The sequence below is a fragment of the Panthera pardus genome, unplaced genomic scaffold (assembly GCF_024362965.1).
Source record: "Panthera pardus isolate Hobbes unplaced genomic scaffold, ASM2436296v1 HiC_scaffold_5, whole genome shotgun sequence".
Taxonomy (NCBI): domain Eukaryota; kingdom Metazoa; phylum Chordata; class Mammalia; order Carnivora; family Felidae; genus Panthera; species Panthera pardus.
This window is the reverse complement of record NW_026526980.1, coordinates 9,227,340-9,244,235: the sequence shown is the minus strand read 5'-3', so window position 1 is coordinate 9,244,235 and position 16,896 is coordinate 9,227,340. Positions and strand designations below refer to the sequence as shown.

Here is a 16,896-nt window from a genome sequence, read left to right as displayed (position 1 = left end):
ATGTTCTATTTCATGAGCTGGGCGGTGGAGAAATTAGTGTCTTATTGGATTATGATGATGATTTAAACCATACATACATATGATTCTGATTTATGTCACAATAAAAATGAAAAATTAAAAAACAGACAGGGGCACCTGGGTGGCTCAGTCGGTTAAGCATCCGACTTCAGCTCAGGTCATGATCTCATGGTTGATGGGTTTGAACCCCGCATAGGGCTCTGTGCTGACAGCTCAGAGCCTGGAGGCTGCTTCAGATTCTATGTGTGTGTCTCTCTCTGCTCTTCCTCTGCTCATGGTCTGTCTGTCTCTGTGTCTCAAAAATTAATAAACATTTAAAAAAAAGAAAAAACAGACCAAAAATTCAAAAACTGGTTAAAAATTTTTAAAAAAATTAAAAATGATATGAATATTCGACAACCCTTTTTTGTTTTGTTTTGTTTTGTTTTGTTTTGAGAGAGAGAAAGAGCGCACACAAGCAGGGTAAAGGGGCAGGCAGAGAGAGAAAGAGAGAGAGAGAACCTTAAGCAGGCTCCCTGCTCAGTGCAGAGCCTGACATGGAACTCTATCTCATGACTGTGAGATCGTGACCTGAGCCGAAATCAAGAGCCCGATGTTCAACTGACTGAGCCACCCAGGTGCCCCAACAACACTTTCAGTCAAAGAATTGTAAATTTAAAATAACAGGATAAGATTTTTAAAATCAGTTAACAAGGATTTTGATTAACAATCAAATTAACAAGGATTCCAAATCCCATAATTCTCATTGTTGACATGAGTGAAGTGAAAGCTATCATGCCCTTGGGTTAAAACATTAATCATTAACTTGGTTAAACATGTCCAGAAAACAATTCAGCAATGTATGTCATGAGCCTTTAATTTATTTTATTTTTTGTTTTATATCATGAGCCTTTAAAAATGCCTATGCCTTAGGGAAATGACTAGAAGCGTGGATACGTTTTGTATATGAAATCGTGTTCATTTTAGTATTTTTCTAATAATGGAAAATTTAGAAACAGTATGGAAGAAAGTAAATTCATGATAGAATGAAACATCACACAGCTTAATTTGAGGATGATTGCAGAGAGAGCCTGCCGTTATCAAAGGAAAATGCTCATGTAATATTATTTAGTCAGGGACACAAACTATAAAACTTGATACCCAATACAACTTCATGTATTTTTTAAAAAGCAAGTGTATTAGAAGGAAATACAACAAAACGTCAACAGAAGTTGGGGCTGGATGCCAACATTGTGGATACTTCTTTCCTTCATTTTTTCCATATTTTCCAGTGATAGGGTGGGAAGCGGGGGAGAATTTAATAAAAGATGAAAGTCCAGTTTACCTCATGTTTTCCTTCCTGTTCAGTCATATTACGGTGCACTCCAGCTCTCAGCTTGGCCTTATTCCATGAGCATTCTCTTGTGGCAAGGACATGGAAGGTAAGGCCATTTCCAAATGCCACGCTTCATTTCTACCTTGACTTTCACAGTGTTAGAGACATGGGAACTAACGGTTGTTGATTATCATCTTGGGCACCAAGTGATTCCTACATATTACCCTTTTGAGAGAAAATAGTTGCCCCATTTCAATAACGAAGAAACTGAGATCCAGTAGGCTGAAGGTACTGGCTTGCGAGCACACAGCTAGTAAGCAGCAAAGAGTTTTTTCCGGGTCCTCAATTGTTTCGCCAAATTCCTTTTCTTCCCATATGATGGGACCACCCATTCAAGTCTCCTATCAGAGCCTTAGTAACTTGACTCAGGAGTCAGTCTGCCTGGGCTAAGGTACTGCCTATACTTACCAGCTATGGGCCTTCAGGTAACTCCTCTGTGCCTCATTTTTCTCATCAGTAAAATGGGAATAATAATGGCATCTCCCTCATGAGGTTGGTTGTGAGGAATAAACACTATGATGCATGCAGAGTGCGCAGGGCAGTTGCTGGCACTCAATAAAAGTTAGCCAACATAGTTATCGCTAAGGGGGTCTGAAGCAAATAATGGGAACTGATTTGGAGTCATTTATACTCTCATTCTCTCAATGCCTCCAGGGGAATGCCATCAGACTTGATCAGGTCCAAGACATGATTTCACAGATAGGGACACCCAGGACCAGAAAGGTGAACGGAGGAAACCAGACCCAACAGTGGTGACTGACTAAGGGTGCTATTAGCTTCACATTCTTTCCACCATGGTGTGTAGCTTTTCTCTGGCTCCCAATCCCTGGAGCAAAAGCAGGGTGGCCACAGTGCAACCTTGGAAAAACAGGCGTCTCTTCGGGCACACACTATTCTTTATGTACATATTATCACTTGATCTCTCAGCAACCCTGGGAGGTGGGCCAGGCAGTATTGTGAGTGAGGAAACGACCTCAAAGAGTATTGGTTGATTCTCCTTGGTCCCATAGCAGAGCTGAGACAGGATCCCCAGGGCTCTCTGTATAATGCCATCGGTGCCTTAGATAACCAACCTCTGATGTGTGTCTCGCATCAGAAAAGCAATCAGGCTGGTGGATGTTCTCACCCTGATTTCTCTCTTCACCCCTATAATGCCAGCTGTTATTTAGCAGTATCTTACAGTTGGAGAAGCAGTTTCATCCACCTCTTCACTAGTGGCTCTGACCCACTGAGTCTCTCTTCCAGAGCCTTAGGTGGCCAGGTTTGGGGATGGTGACAGAGAGTAAGCCAGTGGGACAAAAGTGCTGTTATCTTTTCCCCCAATCGATCCCCTGCTTCCTGCAACCTTAGGGTTAAAATATTTGCCTTAGCTATGTACGATGCTAACCTGCGATGCAACCAAAACTCTCAAGAGGTGCTAGCTGGGGTGCAGATTGGTATAGCCTCTTTAGAAAAAACCCAGGCAGTATTTCCTAAGGCTAAACATTTACTTACCCTATAACCCAACAATTCTCCTAAGTATATGCCCAAGAGAAAGGAATATTCATGTCCATTAAAAGACATACATAAAAATATTTATGACAGCTTTGTTAATAACAGTCAAAACTGAAAACCAACCTAAATGCTCATCAGTAGGAAAATGGATAAATAAATCATGGCAATATTCACTTTGTGGAATTTTATATGGCCATAAAAAAGAATAAAATACTGCTACATGCAACAGTATAGATAAATCTCACAATGCAATGATGAGATAAATAGGACAGACACCAAAGAAAACGTGTTGTAATGATTCTACCTATATGAAGCTCAAGAAAGGCAAAACTAAGTTAGCTAGATGTTGTACAGTATTTATCACTGTGGGGGCTTCTCGTGAACAGGAGGCATAAAAGTAACTTCTGGGAAAATAGAAATATTCTCTATCTTGACCCTGAACGGTAGTGGGTACACAAGTATGAGTATATGTAAGAATTATTCAAGCTTTGCACATATAAAATGTGCTTTTTGCTTTATGTATGTTAATATCAAAATAAAATATGTAAAAAAAAAATCCTGTCAGCTGGGTCACTAAAGATTCATTCACTAGAAACTCACAATAATCCTTAAGCAAAAGCCCATAAGACAAGGTAATCTTTTAGGTCAACCTGTGGACCCTGCATACCTCGTAGATTCTTTTCTCAAAGACCTGGATCCCTACACTAGGATAAATGTCTCTTCTCTTAGCAGCCACTGGCACTATGCTTCCTGAGCAGCTGTCTGTATCCTCAGAATGCATGCCCCAAAGGAAAGGGACTATGATCCATTCATCTCTTCACCTCAGTACCTAGCAGAGTGCCTGGCTTAGAGTAGACACTCAGAAAGTATTGACAGGCAGCTGAAGGAGTAGGTGAATAAAAAAATGAATGTAGCACACACAAATATGATCTATGATCACAATCTAGAAAGCCGCTGCTGGTCAATGAGCTGCAGAGGCATTCTTTAGACAGCATCATGTAGACCAGTGGTTCTCAGGCAGGGAAATTTTGCTTCCCAAGAGACATTTGGCAATTTCCGCAGGTATTTTTGGTTATCACAAGCAGGGCCTGGGGGGAGGATATTGTACTTGTGATGATGTCAAATATCCTACAATGCACAGGACAGCCCCTTCTCCAACACACACACATACACACACACACACCCATCCAACCCAAAATGTCAACAGCATTGGTGTTGAGAAACCCTGGTTCAAAGAAACAGGTAGTAAACACAGAAAGAAAGCCTTGAGCTCAAATGTCAACTGACTACTCATGAGCTGTGTGACTTTGAGTTACAAAACTTCTCAGAGCTTTCTCCCTTGTACAAACAGGGCTGATGCCTCCCTTAAAGGTATGTGAGAGAATTAAATGATCTAAATTAGATGAAGAGTCTGGTTCAAAACAGGACGCTGGTGAGATTTGGTTCCCTTCCCTTCCCCAGAGCCAGTAATAGGCAATTTTTAATAAAAGAAACAGTCATCAAGCATTGCTTTTTCTCCCTCTGCTTAAGGAACTACCGAAGAGTGAGGCTGCCTGTGAAGAATGCATTTTGTTTGCTGGGTACATCAATAGCCCCTGTTCCTAATGAAATGCATTATTAAAAGATAAAGTCAACATATTCAGAACTCAGGCCCACGTCGCATCCCAATGTAATCTGCCATTCTCCCAGCATTGCAGGTGTCCTGTAAGCCTGCCTCTGAAACACCGATTCTTATTTCCCTGCTCTCCCTCGGTTTTCTCTAAACCAGCACAAACACACTGGGTTCCCGGGAGATAGGGAGCAGTGCTTCATACAATGCCAGCACTATGTGCAAGTGGCAGAAACACCACAAAGAAAAAGCCCAGCCTTGTTCTTTGCAAGTGGGAAGTGGAATTTCCCGCAGGGCTCAATCTAAGGCTTGCTTCCTTCCTACCTTTATGTATTTATAAGAGTGACTGGCCCCTAAGCAATCCTATGCAGAAATCTTGCGAACTGATTATTATGGAGTTTGCTGTCCTTGGTGCTGAAAAAGTCTCAGTGTGCTGAGGGTTTCTGGGTCACTTTTGCATTTCTATTATTCCTACTGACCAGGAAATATAAGACAAAACACTAACACACATTTTCACATTATTGTAGCAGATGCTTAAAAGGGAATATCTGAAAAATATATAGAACAAAATAATAACAAAAATGCCTGCTATTTACTGAGAGTATGCCACTTTCTAGACATTGTTATTTACTTTATCGTACGAGGTATGCACCATATATTCCCCATTTTTCAGATGAGGAGAACTGAGGCAATAACAATCCATTAAATTGACCATCCAGTGGCAAGCACGCTGACAATGGAAAAGAGCTGGGCTCCTTCACAGGCCAACCCTTCCACTTGGCTCTAGATCCTGTCTCCTCTCATCTTCTCAAAGATTTGCCTGGTCTGGGATCCTTGAATTATCATCCCTTTTACCTTAATATCAGTTTCTCCCTTTCTACTATCCCATTCCCAGTCTTATACAAACACATCCCAGTGTTTCTCATCTGACAGAAAAGAAACAAAATTTCTCTAGACATTTCCTCTTCCTTTTGCTTCTTTTCAAGACAAACAGAAACTCCTCAAAAGAGTGATTTTTAATCACCACTTCCACTTCTTTTTTTAAGTTTATTTATTTTGAGAGAGAGAGAGAGAGAGAGAAAATGAGCTTCATCAGTGGAAGGGTCGGGGGGGGAGGGGAGAATATCAAGCAGATCCAGGAGATCATGACCTGAGCCAAGATCAAGAGTCAGACACTTAACCAACTGAGCCAGCCAGGAGCCCCACCATTTCCACTTCTTCATTTCTGATCTTATGTTATTTCTTCAGACCACTCATCCACACTGTGGCTCCACTCTAAATCAACAATGAGTATCATATTGAAAAATCCTACAGTCATTTCTCTAACCTCTTGTTTTATTGTCCAGCAACATGTGACGTAGAGAACTACTATCTTTTTGGAATACTTCATTTTTCCCCTTAACTTCTGTGTCACTGAAAAACCCCAGTTTTCCTCCTAACTCCTCCACAGCCCACATTCTGAGTATCCTTTTCTAGATCTTCCTCTTTGGCTCAACTTGAAATAGTAATTGTCACAGGGCTCAGTGCCGCCAAGACTTCACTTCTCCGAGTACACTCCTCAGCCACTAAATAATCTCATCCAATCCCATGGCTTTAAAAAACACCTATATATTGGTGCCTCCTAAGTTTTCATCTCCAGATCCAATGTCTATCTTGATCTCTAGACTCCTAAGTTCAATTGCCTGCCCAATCTCTACTTGGATGCCTCTATCAACTCAAACATAAGCTCAAAAATCAGAACTTCTGAATTTCCTTCCAAAACTACCTTCTACTCCAGTCCTGGAACTATCACAACCATCCAGTTTCTCAAACCAAAATCTTAGGAACCATCTTTGATTTCCCCTCACAGCTCACAATCAAACCCCTAATCAAATTCCATAGACAGAATCTACTGAACCTACCCCAATTCTATCAACTTCTCCCCATCTACAATGCCACTACTTCAGCATCTCCATTATCTCTCCCTGGATTGCTGAAATCCACATATCCTATTTTAATGTTGTTTGAATAGATGGGACACATATTCAAAACTCAAACTATATCAAAATACATATACCTTTGCTCTTCGTTGGCCCCTTCCCACCCCGACCTTTCACAGGTAACCAAATTTTAGTTTTTACATGTGAGCACATGATGCATCCCGTTCTCCTCTCACTTTCCTATACCTTTAGAGATCTTCCCATATGTATACTTGGAGCAAGTTTCCTGATTCTTTATGTAGCTGCTTAGTATTCCATTATATGGCTAAAAGAGAATGTATTTAACCAGTAACCTATCTTTTGACGACAGGGTTTGCTGTCACAAATGATACTGCAGTAGCCTTTTATGTTGTATTTTTGTATACGCAATTATATCCATATGATAAGTTATCAGAAGTAGGTTTGCTGAAACAAAGGGAACCTGGTTCCTCTATTTCCTCTCTTGACCTTTACATTATATTTCCAAAGGCATCTGTAGGAGTGCCTTAAAAGTGTAAATCATATTAAGTCACTCCCTGGCTCAAAGGCCTCCAAGACTTCTCCTCACATATACATGAGATTTAAATGCCTTGCTCTAGCTTCCAAGATCTGTTTGTTTTGGACTGTGCCTCCTGAGCCCTCACTCAGTAAGCTCCAGCGGTTCCTCTTTACATTTCTAGCACATACCCAACTGTCCTTGCCTTTGCTCTTATTCATCCCTCTCCCTGGCACACTCTTGGACCAGATTCTCCCATTTCTCCCTCCCTGTCTTCAGGTCAGCTTAATGATTACCTCCTGAGAGGCTTTCATGACGTTTAATCTGAAGTCCTCTGGTGTGTCCCTCATTGCTGGCACCATTAAGTAACATTGTCATATTATATTTTCTTTATAACTACTATCACTTCCAGAGAGTGCCTTGATGTGTGTGTGCGTGTGTGTGTGTGTGTGTGTGTGTGTGCGCGCGTGCGTGCACGCGCCTACGTCTCCTACTAAAATTCATGTTTCATGAGGGCAGGGACTTGTCTAGTATCACTATAATCTCTGGTTCGAGAACAGTGTCTGAAAAAGTAGTCCCTGACAAATGTGTTTATAGAATGAATGACTCAATATCTCAAGATATTAATTTCCAGCACCTTTCCCAAAATGTATTCCTTATACAGGTAAGATGATGTCATGCATATGACTTTATATCTTGGTTTGGTTATCTAACATCACATTTAAAGATTTTTCCAGGAAATTAAAAATTCTTTACAAACTCTCATTTAAATGAATTTGGGATAATTTCTCAAAGGGAGAGACTATAATGATTTCAATCATTCATTTTGTTAGATGTTTAGATTGCTGCCACAATTTTTATTTGAATTAACACAGTCATAAACATATTTAAGCATAAATGTTTGCCTACAAATTTGAATGTTCACTAAAACTAGATTTATTAGGTCTAAAAGGGTAAGATCATTTTCAGCCTTCATATACTTCTGTGAAATGGCTTGTCAGAAAGATTGCAATAATTTACACACCACCCAGCAGTGAATCACCCCATCCTCAGCAGCTTTAATAGTTTTTCAGTATTTGCTAATTTGATAAATTATATTGTTGTCTTTTATAACTAGTGAAGTTGGAATATTTTTATAAGGCATCTTTTACTGATTAATAACAACATAGTATCAACACCCATTTCTACAGGCTTAGGAAGAGTTTGGCCTTGGGAGAGCATCAAGTCGTCTGACTGAATTTCCTGAGATGGAAAAAAAAAATATTAAACAACCTATGGAATTACCACATAAGTACTGCTTGCTTTTCACCCTCTTTGAAGAAAGATGAACCTCCTTTATGGTGCAATTTCCAGGAAATGCATTATAACCCCCTGCTTTCTTCATAGGATGTAATTTCCAGCACCATTGCTACATCTTCCAAGAGTGAGTCGTTTTTGAACCGCTGGCAGATATTTTTAAGGGCCCACCACAAAAATTCTGTGTAGGGACCTTTGTTTTGCATTTTCTTTGACCAAGCTCCTGTGCAGAATTTTGGTAATTTGATTCTACCCCTCCCCCCCCCAGAATGGATTCCATGAGTGTGAATCAGCAAAATGACATAACACAGCATGTCCAGGATGTCTCCTCTATAGCGTAAGCTAACCTTAAGGCTAATCTCAAAATTTTCAATAACTGTCTTCCAAAACGAGGCATTTTATCCAATGATATCAATTAGCATGTTATAAGGGGTACTGCACAAATAGCATACATTGATTCGCAGATGACTTCAAAAATTCAGCAAGCCAAGAATCCCACATTATTGATTCATGCTAACAAAACGATGAAGCACAGCTAATCTTTACAACACATGCTGGGCAGAATGACATTTACAAATGCAGACAGACGGAAACCAATTGGACATAATTCTTTAAGGATTAAACTGATGGCTGCAATTAGATGAGAAAAGGTGAGCAGTCTTACTGCTGGGAATTCAGACAACCTCTGGGGTCTGGGTCTAATTTGGCCTCTTCCTTGGTTAACCATGATATCCCACTGACTAGCTAGCTGATCAAGTGACTAGTCAAGAGTAATTAAATTGGTTTGTAAGCTGTGTTACTGCTTCAACTTGCTTCTTGGACTTTGAATCACAAATGCTCTGACGAAGGCCATGCTTGGGATCATCACAGTTAGACAATATCACTATAGAATAGCAGATGAGCCCACCAAAGTGCTTGTTGGGAGAGAATAGGAATATATCCTTTCTCATCTGATTCGTTATTGGAATTAGATACTCCGAGTCTGAAAGATGGGGAACTCCTTGGAATGTGATGTTTTTTAAAAACGATTTCCTTTCTTTTTCAAGAAATACTCAGGCCAGATTCATAGCTCCCCGTCTCATAGAACAACTCTGCCATTTCTGAGCAGTTCCAAGGTTAGCCTGATAAACATCACCCAAAGAACAGAAAATCTTGATAACCTTCAAGATAACTCTGATCGTCTTAAAATTCATAATGACTCTGGTTATCAACAAAGCGGAACAGTGATGGAATTAGAAGTGCTTTGCAGGCGTGGAGTGTAAGAAAGCATCTGCATTTGGAAATCAAATCCCATCCCTGTCACTTACTGATACAGTAAGGGTTTATTAGCACATGGTGTTACTATGTCCTAGTTTCCCCAGCCCACCTAGATCTATCTGGCAGGGTTTCAGTTTTTTTTTTTTTTAAGACTCTATTGGGATTGCTCAGGAAAGCTCTTCTACAAAGTATAAAACACACCATCCTAAAAGACTGTGGTGTACATTTGACTGCTTCTTGGCTCTCTTCTCCCCATGTTTTCAAAGCATTCTCTACCTTCCATACTCTCTGCTGTGCACTTACATTTGGGGAACCAGCAAGAATATACCCAAAGAAAATCTGCAAAAGAGGACAATTACAGAGACACTCATTACCATTTATGTAATAGTACTCTGTCTGTTGAAAGTGAGCAAAAACCCAAGCAAACAAAACCCGTGACTTATCCCGAGAAACAGAAATAAGTATTTATCCCATACAACACAGGCATTGCCAAAACAGCATAAAATCTCCTTGACAGACTCAAACCCAGACCTACTCGTTTCAAAATTCTTAATTATTTAGTTTCACTCAGAGGACATGACGTGTTTACTAGCCGTGATGGTGTAGTAGGGCAGAAATTCTCTAACTTGTGAAATTTTACCCTTATAGAGTCAAATCCTGTCTTGACACTGGGGGACAAGTAATCAAATCGCACCTAGTCTCAGTTTCCTCATCTGTGAAATGGAGAGCACGATGACCCTAGAGTGGCTGAATTCACGGCTCAAGTCATATCGGGATTTAGTTTCTGTCCATCTTTCAACCCTACCTTTTTCTGTGCCAGCTTTTCTTAGGATCCAGGGTGGCCTCCACTTCTCCAGCCTTCTACTGGGTTGAAATCCAGCTGAAATGAGGACGTCTCTTGAAAAGTCCTGGGGAACGTGGGGCTGAGTGAAGTCTGACAGTCCTGTTCCACCCAAATTCAGAGTCAATGCCTTCAAATCTGCAGAGATATAAAGAAAGAAGTGATGACTCCCCAAACAAAGTAAGGGATGGTGGCCCCAAAATGGAAAAATGGATGTGCCAAAGGCAAATCACAAATGTTTGCCATGTGTGCCCAACTGAAAATCAATGGTAACATTCTCTGTGCCAATGTTGCTTAACTTGACTGCAGATTAGAATCTCCTGGAGAGATTGTTAACAAAACAAAACAAAACAAAACAAAACGCTCTCCAGGATCTAACCCAGAAAGGTGAAATCAAACACCCTGAATGAGAACTAGACGTCAGTATTTTTTAAGCACCCCAGCCAATTCTAATATTTTGCCAGGGTGAAGAACTCTATGTACATTTGTATAAATACAGACCTTCATACAAGCCACCCATCCACACAGGATACCTGGGCACAGGACTTTCTTTTGAAAGCTATTCTATAGAATCTAAATCTAAATATAAGAAGCTTAAAAGACTTCAAATTTAGAAGAGACTAAATTAGGGGCACCTGGGTGGCTCAGTTGATTAAGCGTCTGACTTCAGCTCAGGTCATGATCTCAGGGTCTGTGGGTTCAAGCCCAGTGTTGGGCTCTGTGCTGACAGCGCAGAGCCTGGAGCCTGTTTCAGATTCTCTGTCTCCCTCTCCCTCTGCCCCTCTCCCACTCCTCTGTCTCTCAAAAATAAATAAATGTTAAAAAAATTTAGAAGAGACTAAATTCTTATGAACATCACTATCTCTCAAGTAATTAAAGATCTTCAGAATTTGAAAAGATGTAGATATGAATGAGTTGCAGCCTCTGCTCAAAATATGAATCAGTTAAAGTGCATTCTGATGTTGTCCAGTTGTTTCTTGTACATCTCTAATGATTGTGAACTCATAACTGTAGGGAGGAACAGAGTCCAATTTTGGAATATTTTTCATAGCTCTGACTTCCTAAGACCTACATATTACCTAGGATTCTGATCCAGAAGCTCTACAAAATCACTCCAATCTCTCCATTCCTCCCTCTGCCCCCCACTGCCTCCTCTCCCTGTCCCTAACTCTCCAATCAGTACTTCAACTTTTCCCCCAGTCTAATTCTTCATCTAATCCTCATATGGCAATATGTTGCAACTTTTACTGGGACCACACTTTTCTGGGTGCACTCCAGGCAATCTCTATGCCTCAAACTACTCCTGGTTATGGGACACAATGCCCATAGTCAGTCAGAGAGCTGGACCTGTTCCAGGTTTCTTTTTAACTACTTCATTATTATGCCACCTATAGTTAAAAAAAAATGGATGGGGAACAGTTAATAAAACTGAGGAAACAAGAAAACAAATGATAGAAATAAACCCAAGCAAACATGTTTATGGCAATGAATGCATATTTTTTTAAGCTCCCCAACGAAAAGTCAGAGACTCAGAGACTGGAAAACTCAACACCCAAAAAACAAACAATCCAGTGAAGAAATGGACAAAAGACATACATTTTTCCAAATAAGACATCCAGATGGCCAACAGACATATCAAAAGATGCTCAACATCACTCATCATCAGGGAAATACAAATCAAAACTACAATGAGATACCAATGCACACCTGTCAGAATGGCTAAAATTAACAACACAGGAAACAACACATGTTGTTGAGGATGTGGAGAAAGGAGAACCCTCTTGCACTACTGGTGGGAATGCAAACTGGTGTAGCCACCCTGGAAAACAGTATGGAGGTTACTCAGAAAGTTAAAAATAGAACTACCCTATGATCCAGCAAATGCACTCCTAGGTATTCACCCAAAGAATACAAAAATAGTGACTCAAAGGGATATCCACACCCCAGTGATTATCAACAGCAGTATTATCGACAATAGCCAAATTATGGAAAGAACCCAGATGTCCATTGACAGATGAATGGATAGAGAAGATGTGGTATGTGTATGTGTGTGTGTACACACACACACACACACACACAATGGAATATTACTCGGTGATCACAAAAAATGAAATATTGCCATTTGCAACAACATGGATAGAGCTAGAGTGTATTATGCTAAGCGAAAAAGTCAGTCAGAGAAAGACAAATATATGATTTCACACATATGTGGAATTTAAGAAACAAAACAGATGAACAGAGGAGAGGGGAAGGAAACATGAAATAAGATAAAAAACAGAGAGGGAGGCAAACCATAAGAGACTGTTAAATACAGAGAACGAGGGGAGGGTTGCTGGTAGAGTGTTGGGTGGGAGGATGGTCTAAATGGGTGATGGGCATTAAGAAGGGCACCAGGTGTTATATGTAAATGAAGTATCACCAAATTCTATTCCTGAAATCAATACTATACTTATATGTTCACTAACTTGAATTGATATTAAAAATAAAATAAAATAAAATAAAATAAAATAAAATAAAATAAATAAAGCAAAATAAAATAAATGAAATGATGAACATAGGGGGAAAAAGAGAGGTGAACCATAAAGCAGACTCTTAATTACACAGAACAAACTGAGGGTTATTGGAGGGGAGGTGGGGGGGATGGGCTAAATGGGCTATGGGTATTAAGGAAAGCACTTGTCATGCTGACCAGGGTGTTGTATGTAAGTGATGAATCACTAAATTTTACTCCTGAAACTAATATTACACTATAAGTTAACTAACTGGAATTTAAAAACTTGAAACAAACAAAAAACTCTGAATCCAACTTTATGCTGTTTCCACTGGCCAGACCTAAAAAACAAAATTACTTATTTGGGTTAAATAGAAAAAAATATGAAAGAGGTGCCGGTCTATTGCAAACCAAAGTTAACCTGGGAGCTACAAAATGATTGTCAGGCACTGTAGAATTCAAGTAAAGTATCTTAAATAGAACATATTATTTTATACTGATAAATACACAATGTACAAGGCACACCAACAGTCACAATGCTTACTTATTGAAATCATTAAATACCTTAAACTAAATTCCTAGCAATACAAGGGACAGAGAACATATATACTTTGGTGCTGAGAGATTTTAACTCTCAAGAGTTTTTGACCCATTAAGTAGACCAAAATAAATAACAATGTACAGGATGTTCATAATATGAGATTGATTGAGAAGACTTTTAAATATTACACCAAGAAGGGGAGTCTGGGTGGCTCAGTCGGTTAAGCATCTGTCTTTGGCTCAGGTCATAATCTTGCTGTTTGTGTGTTTGAGCCCTGTGTCAGGCTCTGTGCTGCCAGCTCGGAGCCTGGAGCCTGCTTCGGATTCTGTGTCTCCTCTCTCTACCCCTTGCCCACTTGTGCTCTGTCTCTCTCTATCAAAAAAAGTAAACGTAAAAAAAATTTAAATATTATACCAAGAAGATAATGAAACTTCTTTTAAGAGCTCAATTAGTATGGTTTCTCAAATTTATATAATATTAGATCACACACACTCAAAACAAAAAGTGGTAGTTCAAGTCACATTCTCTGTGAATATATTGAAAAGTATATAAAATTATATAGAAATTGCTATTTTCTGAGCATATATAACAGAAAACATTCTTTAAAATCTAAATGAACAAACAAAAACTAGAAAAGCCCAAGCTTTTACAAATTAAAACTCTCTCCTACATAATATGTTGGTCAAAGAGAAAAATGAAAACATTGGTTATAGATTACTTAGAAATAAATTTTCTGAGAAGACACAGAATACAAAAATGTGATGGTCCAAGATTTTAGCCTGAAAGTTTATTGTTAAACAAGAAAGGATGAAAAGAAATGAACTAAGGAAGGCACCTCAATGAGATTTTTTTCAAAGGCAGGAAGTGAAAACTAAGAAAAGTATAAGAAAGAAATGAAGGGGAGACTTTTTTTAAAACCCAGTAATGTATGGAAACAAATCTATAACCTGCATAGTGAATATATAAACCTGAATACCATTTTGTTTTTAAACAGAAATGTTAAAAAATTAGAAAACAGAATAATAGCTAACATTATTAGTTTTGTGCCTGGCTCTGGTTAACTCTTATTAACAACGCTACAAGGAGGGTACTATTGTTACCCTCATTTTACAAATGAAGAAAGTGAGGAAGACAACAGAGAACTGGTGAGCCTAAGATCACCCAAGAGGCAAGCAGCAGAGGTGAGATTAAAATCTGGCCACCTTGGTCCACAACGGACTTCTGACCAGTGCTTTAGTTAGCCTCTCAACACTATGGAGAAATGCGAATTTTTTAAAAATCCTACAAATTAGTTATTTTTAAGATAATGCCATGTATAATAAATAATAATCATATACCAAATAAATATGAAAATTGTAATATTGATGGTGTTCTAGGAAAACACAAATTATAAAAAATTGACTCTGTGGAAATCGGAGTAGAACACTAACTTTGTAGAAATTGAACAAGTCACATAAAAATCACCTCTGAAGAAGGTACTTGGCCTGAATTATTCTAAATGTTAACTATTTCAACATTTCAAAAATAAGTAACTCCCATGTTTTGTTCAAGAAGAAATAAAAAGAGAAAATGTGTCCTAATTTCTTTAGTGAGGTTGACATAACTCTATTGCTGAGATCTAACAACTACGAACAGGGAAGGAGGAAGCTTCAGTCCAATCTTACTTACTGGCATAAACGCACAAAATAAAACACTAGCACCCCGACTCAGCTATGCTTGGGAAGAGTAATTCACCAGGACCCAGCAGATTTTACTCCAGGAAACCAAGGATGATTTACTGTCAGGAGTCAATTAATATTTAGAAGTCTATTAACATAATTTATCATATCAGTGGGTCAAAGAGGAAAGACCATCATCAAATACTTAAAAGGTTTCTGACAAAATTTGATATTCACCTCTGCCTTATTTAAAAAGGCAGAAATCTTGGAATAGAGACTTTGCTAACCTTGTAAAAGAACAGCTTCCAGGTATCAATAACCAGTTCTTTACCCACCTACAAACACCAGAAACACAACCATTAATGTCGTGGACAAAATTAAGGTCCCTGCTTTTTAACAGTTTAGATATTTAAAAAGAGAAGTAAAAAAAACCCTCCAAAATATTAGGTTACAAATTAAAATGACACTGAGATGGGGCACCTGGGTGGCTCAGTCGGTTGAGCATCTGACTCTTGATTTCGGATGAGGTCGTGATCCCAGGGTCGTAGGATCGAGCCCCATGTTAGGCTCCACACTGAGCATGGAGCCTGCTTATGATTCTCTCCCTCTCTCCCTCTCCCTCTCTCTCTCTCTGTCTCTCTCTCTCTAAAATAGAAGTTAAATAAATAAATAAATAAATAAATAAATAAATAAAACAACGAGCTATCATGTCTCACCCATTAGATGGCAATTACCAAAGAGGCAAAAGATAGCAAGTGTTGGCAAGGACGTGGAGAAACCGTAACCCTTTCACACTGGTGGTGGGAACATAAAGTGGTACAGCCAGAGTGGAAAACCGTACAGAGGTTTCTCAAAAAAATCACAAACAGAACTACCTTATGATCCAGCAATCCCACTACTGGGTATTTATCCAAAAAAAAAAAAATTCTAAAATCAGGATCTCAAACATATATGCACTCTCATGTTACTGCAGAATGATTTCCAAGAGCCAAGATACGGAAACAACCTAAATGTTCACTGACAGGAATGGATCAAGAAAGTGTGGTGTTTACATATGCAGTGGAATATTATTCAGCCTTAAAGAAAAAAGAAAATCCTGCCACATGCAGCAACACGCATGAACGCTGAGGACATTCTGCTAAGTGAAATAAGCCAGCCACAGAAGGTCAAATACTGCATGAGGCATCTGAAATGGTCACACTCAGAGCAACAGTAGAATGCTGATTTCCGGGCACTGCGGGGAGGAGGGAAAAGTGAGCAGCTGTTCAACTTGTACATATAAAGTTGCAGTTTTACAAGAAGAGTACATTCTGGAAATGTGCCGTACAAAAGTATGCTTACACATGGCATCACTGTATTGTACACTTAAAAATTTGTTAAGAGGGTAGCTCTCATGTTAAGTGTTCTTTCCACAATAAAAAAAAGAATTCCCTATTTAACAAAAGAAAATAGAAATTGCTTGATGCTTTGACTCTTAGTACAGGGGTTGAGAATCAAATATAATTTTTTTAAATTTATCATCAAAAAAATTATAAAAAGGTTAGCTTAATGCCAGGCCGGATGCACACACACACAATGACGTTAGGGTTGGGTCTGGATCCCAGCTGCATCACTCACTAGCAACTGAACACCACTTTGGTAAATTCCTTGGCTGGTACAAGTGTGGGTTTCCTGTGTATGAGGAACACTGAACCCTTCCCATAAAGGACAGTGAGGATTACACAAGCAGACACAGGCAAGGGGCCTGACTCCCGGCAAAGGCTGAAATCATGAATGGTCTTAGGATGAGTGGGAAACAATATGCGTGTAGCTCTAGAAAACACAACAGGAAAATGAAAGAGGTCAGTAAGATGGCCAGGAGG

The 16,896-nt window shown here is 39.2% G+C and overlaps 1 long non-coding RNA gene across 3 annotated transcripts in view; it reads right to left on the bottom strand.

Moving 5' to 3' along the window:
- Nucleotides 1-16,896, bottom strand: part of LOC109278381 (uncharacterized) — a 250,607-nt gene that overhangs the window by 226,470 nt on the left and 7,241 nt on the right. For all 3 annotated transcript variants that reach the window (XR_008419333.1, XR_002085639.2, XR_008419334.1), the window contains exon 2: nt 10,309-10,482. This is a non-coding gene — a long non-coding RNA (uncharacterized LOC109278381). The remainder of the gene's footprint in view (nt 1-10,308; nt 10,483-16,896) is intronic.